A 6,000-nucleotide genomic window follows, 5' to 3' on the forward strand; every position below is an offset into this window, starting at 1 on the left:
AGTAGCAGGTTTAGATCATACCACATAACATAAATTCAAATTATGCACATGTGGTATAAATCCAAACTTGCTAATGTAAAACAAAAAAATCACTCTACTGTCAATATATAAAAAGTTAATCCATGGTTTTTAGGACAAGATAAAACATCTTTAGGAGCAAAGAACACTTTTAAATTGATTGGAAACTCCATCATAGGATAAGGTACTTGGGATTATATTTTCTTGGCGTACTCTTAAAAAAGTGTGCTGAACGTCTAATTCTCTCAATTAAATAATCAATTTATCTCTAATACTTGGTGACCTAGAAAAGATGAAATCATATATTGTTCTACGTATTTATATACATTTTTTTCAAACCAAAAGCTATTTGAATGGCACTTATTAGTTTGAAACAAAATCGAAGGAATTTTAGTATCTGATTTCATGAAATGTAAAGTACCCACGTTTTGAAATTACATTTTGTAAATTGTATTTCGAACCATCCATGAAGATTTTGTTATAAGGGATTATGGTTATTAGCACATCGTTAGTATTTAACATTTGATATTAAATATCAAAATAGCCCATAACTCATAAATCTTATCCGAGAAGAATGTTACTAGCATTAAAATAGGAGCATATTTAAGCATATTGTTGTGAACCATTCCTCTTTGTGACTAATACTTGATTATGACTAATAGTTGTTGTGAACCATCCTAGTTGAAGCAAAATGCCCCAATGGCTCTCAAACAATTACGAAATTCAACTTTTGGCTCTTAAACTATTAATTGATACTAATTAAAACATATAATTCTAGCCCTTCCGTCAACTTGAATTGTTATGTCTAAAGAGATAAAGGATTCATGAGATGCTAATGGCCCTCAAACTATTACAAAATTTAACTTTTGACCCTCCAATTATTAACTGATAAATTTTAGTCTTCCAACTAATTAAAACATATAATTCTATTCTTTCCGTCAATTTGAATTGTTATCTCAAATAGAAACATCTATTGATAAATAATTGGATGTGCCCAACCGAGTGTTTGACAAATCAAGAAAGTTTAGATATAGTGTTGTAAAGTTTTGAGGAATCTCACCAGAGAATTGATTATTTGAGAGATTTAGAAAGTTCAAACTTGGAAGAAAATTAAGACTTGTTGGAATATTCCCAGAAAAAGAATTATATGCCAGATTTATGTCATTAAGAGAAGCACATGAACTCAATGAATTTGGAACAGCATTGAAAAATAAGTTAACCTTCAAATGAAGACGAGTCAATTGATTCAAGTTGCCTATCATTGCTAGAATTTCTTTATTCAGGGTTTTGGGTTTTAGTTTTTCAATTGATTTTGGCCAAGTTCAGCAATTGGAGATTTGGTAAATTAGGTTATGAGTCCAATGGGGTAAAAAACAATTTTACCTTAACACATGTCATGTGAAGACAAAAGCACCCATCGATTATGCCCTTATTGTGCACATGATGATGTTTCTGTTCAACATAATGATTCAAATTGATGAAAGGATTAGAATTATATGTTTTAATTAGTTGGAAGAGTAAAATTATCTGTTAATAGTTGGAGAGTCAAAGTTGAATTTTATAATAATTTGAGAGCCACTGCTGCGCATGTTATGCTATTTTTGTTAACCGTAATAGTTCAAGTTGATGAAAGTGCTAGAATTATATGTATTTAATTAATTGAAGGGTTAAAACTTATCAATTAATAGTTAGAGGATCAAAAATTAAATTTTATAATAGTTGGAAAGCCACTGCAACATTTTACCCTTAAAATAATTAGACTTCAACTAGGAGCATACAGTTGTGAAGTGTGAACCATTCCTTTGGGTGACTTTTTGGCTTTTTTGTTGTAATGAACCGAAAATTATGCTTTGTCCCTATCGGGTATAATGGTAGGTTATCAACTTTGGCCATCTTCGCTTCATTTGACCCGTCAAAAAGGGCAAAGCTATTAATTTATAGCCAGTTTGGATTCTTTCTGGTAGAGCATAAATATTACTTCGGTTCCTTCTTAGAGCATCTATCTAAATATATAAAAGCGAGAGTTGGGTAATGAATAATTCCTTTTTGGTCAAGCGGTTGATATAGAGGCTATTCTTGTGAGTTCTGTGAAATGATATAGATTAACACCGGACAAAAAAAAAAAAAAAAAAGTGGCGGTGGCTTGCATAAACTGCATTATTATGATGCATAGCTTAGGAAATGGTGCATCACGTCTCTTCACACTCTAGGATCGTCACCATCACCATATCTCTCCGGGGGCAGTGTACATGTATCGCTAAGACTACTTAGATATCTAACAATTATATTATACCATATTATAACATATATATATATATAATCTATATAATCTAACTATATATATATATATTATCTTCTAACTATATAAAAGGGAGAGTTGTCCAATGAATAGTGCATGTCTTGTCAAGCAGTTATCCCGTAATTCTTGCCAAATGGTTGGCCATTTTTTGTCAATTGGACTGCTTCATTTGCTTCCAGCTATTGCTACCTCTTCGTTTGCTACTTTGCCTATAACTAAATGGAAGGTGATCGTGGTTCCGTACTTACCAGCAAACGCCCATCACGCCCTCCTTTTTCATGATTCATCCCTCTCGGGTTTGGGACTTCCTTTTTGAAATTTGGATTGAATGTAAAATGCTAGATTTCATTGATTTCTTATATTTCTTTAATGGTACTACTTGAAAAGAAGAAAAAAAAAACAAAATTATTGATTGCCAAAATTCACATGTTCTACTTTACCATCCAATCTAACCTTTACCTTATATGTTGTACATCTTAAAAAGAGACAATTTATGTGATTTAATGTTATTATATACCTTTTTATTTAGGCTCTTTAAGTTGGAATGTTGAATTTAGTGATTTTTTTTACTTTTTTAAAAAAATTTAAAAGTTAGTCTTGTATTTTTAGTAGAAAGTTAATTTTGTGGTTAATTGTTTGCTTTTGAAGTTTTCTGTAAATGCACAATTATTGAGGAAACAATTAATAAATTATTGTTGGCTTAACACAAAATAAAATTGTTAAGTGTTCTGTAAATACACATTAAGGAAATAATTAATAAATTATTATTGGCTATAGTGAGTCTAAAAAATGGATTTTATTACTGTGACATGAAATGAAATTGTTTGCAGAAAAATGAATGCATATATTGCAAAAACATGAAATAAAATAGTGTTTTGTAAAATTGTTGAATGCAGTGGTTGTTTAGCATGTTAGCAGTAGCTTTTGATTGCACGATTCCCAAAAATTGAACAGCAATTAAAAAAAAAAGAGAAGTCTAGCATTGTTATCACAATCAACCAAAATTGGTTAAGGTGTCAAGGGTTTGGACTAAAAATGGTTTCTAATCCTACTACTTTTTAAAACATACAATTATAAAGATATATTAGTCTATATATCCATATTTACTCTATATAATTATTACAAATTTCTAATGTCCTTGTTTTTATTCTTATTCTCTTCGTTCTCTAAAAAACAATATTTGTTTGTTATTTACTAATAGTCCGGACATCCAATAACAATTGTAGGATAACCGCTTGACAAAAAAGCACTGTTTATAGGGTAACTCTCACTTTTATATTGTTAGATAGATATCCATATTTAATGTATATATATAATTATAATAAAATTTTTAGCATATTCATTTTTTCTAATGGGGCTAAATTGCTCTAAATTGAAAAGCAATGTTGTATGCTATTTTTTTATTATTCTTTTAGTCAAACATGCAACATTAATTAGATTTTTTCTTACATTAAAAAATTAAAATACTGTAAATTTCAAAAACAATGTAATAATACATGGCTCTTAATGTGGATTAATGATCTAATATTAGTGAGCAACATTTTACAAAAATATGAAGGAAAAATAATTGTTGTGATTATATTGATTAAATGTTTTAATTTGTGCAAAAAAAGGAAATAGGCCTATGTTTATGAAACTTAGTGAGTAATAGAGATATACATAAATATAGATGGGTATCTTTATAATTACCTCACCCAAACCACATAATATATACAAATCATACCACACAAATGTCGACATTGCATTGTCTCAATTATAGTACTTTATTAACCATTATATTACAAAGTATCCTCCATACTACACAAACTGTTAACACCATATTCACCCAACCAATTTACCATACTATTATTTTATAATTCAAGCCAGACTTATAACAATTATATGACTCTCTACATTATCAAAAATATATAATGGCTAAAAATTAAGCAACTTAATACGAAAAATATTAGCCCTCCTGCGTATCGCGCAGGCCGTCTCACTAGTATTTATAAGAGTGTCAGTGTACTTTTGGTCAGTGATTCTAAACTCAGATTCGCGAGTGACCTGGCTGAGTGACTGGTTCCCGATTTCACTAGTTAAACCAATTGGGCCACTAATTCTTTTTTTTTTTATTTAGGTAAATTTTATATATACCCCTTACAGGATTAGTTTGGAATTACAATAACTTATTGAAAAGTACTTTCCTGTAGAACTTTTAATGAAGGTACTTATTAACTACTTAAGTACTTTTAAATATATTGTTTGAAAATATAATTCAATAAGTATTTATTATATTAGATAATGTGTAATTTGAAAATTTTCAAAAGAATTTTGAAAATATGTGTATAGGATAGAATGATTAAATTTGATGTTTTATTTTTTAAATCACAAAAGTTACTTTAAAAGTACCAAATTTGAGTTTTTGCTAAAAGTGCTTTCAATATCAAAGTTTTATTCCTAATTTTATGGGATAATATTCACTAAATACTTTAAAAGTACTTTTAACACCTAAAAGTCTCTTTTTTTTTTTATCAAAAGCCCCGCAACTCCATAGTCAAGTGCTTTTTAAGATACACTCCTTTTGGGGGAGAGGGTTGTATTGGGTGATGACAAGAGAAAAATTGTAAGTAGGCAGTTTTAGATTCAAAACCTCCAAAAAAAAAAGGTTAAAAAAAAGACACGCTCTTTGTGATTTAAAAATATCCACTTTACATCCCTTGTTCTAAATTTAAGTGGAAAACAAACAGAAGTAGACTCTACTAGTGAAAATTAACCATACACAAAATCCAATAGTGTAAATTACTTATTTCTAGTAACGTTTTTCTTCCGAAATTTCCTCCAAATGAATGTTTGTAATCTATAAAAAGGTTCAAACATTTTATATTGTGCAAAAGGTTCAAATGCTTTGATAGTGGCAATGGTAACTTTTTTTCTTCCGAAAATACCCCCAAATGAACGTTTGCAATCCATAAAAAGGTTCGAACGTTTTGTATTTCATAAAAAGTTCAGATGATCCAATAATGATGACTTAATTTCATAAAAATTTCAGATGATCCAATAATTTCAGAGACATTTTTTGGAAGAAAAACATTATTAAAGTCTCACATCATTAAAATAAAGTAACTAGTTGCACTGTTGGAGCGCAAATGATGAAATTTCCATTAGTAGTGTTGAATTCTATACGTTTTTTCACTTAAATTCAAAGCCCAGGGAGGTGTAGGTGAACATATTTGTATCACATGGGATGTATTTCAAAAAGCACTTAACCACAAGGGGGTGTATATGAAATTTATCCTTTCTATTTTTCATAGAAAATGTAGACAATAGAAAATTACATAACTTCTGGAAAGGATACCAATTTCTAAAAATGTTAATAAATTCAAATAAAGTTCACCCAATATTTTGAATATATCATAATAGTCTAATTTTGTTAATATACAATAAGATAAAGTAAACAAAAAATAAGTATTGAGCCTTTTCAACACCAAAAGAACACCAAATATTTTTTTTTATGTAATGCCACCAATTATCATTTTCAAAACCAAATATAAGATCACTTTGGTTAAATGATCCCCAAGAACATCATTCTCAATATATAAAATCCTCTTGATCATTCAAGATGAAGATATGTCTAATGTAGAAGAGCTTTCTAAAAGAAAAAAATGGTTAAGTATGTGATAAGGAGGAAATTTTTCAAAAGAAAG

The sequence above is a fragment of the Coffea eugenioides genome, chromosome 3 (genome assembly GCF_003713205.1).
Source record: "Coffea eugenioides isolate CCC68of chromosome 3, Ceug_1.0, whole genome shotgun sequence".
NCBI lineage: Eukaryota > Viridiplantae > Streptophyta > Magnoliopsida > Gentianales > Rubiaceae > Coffea > Coffea eugenioides.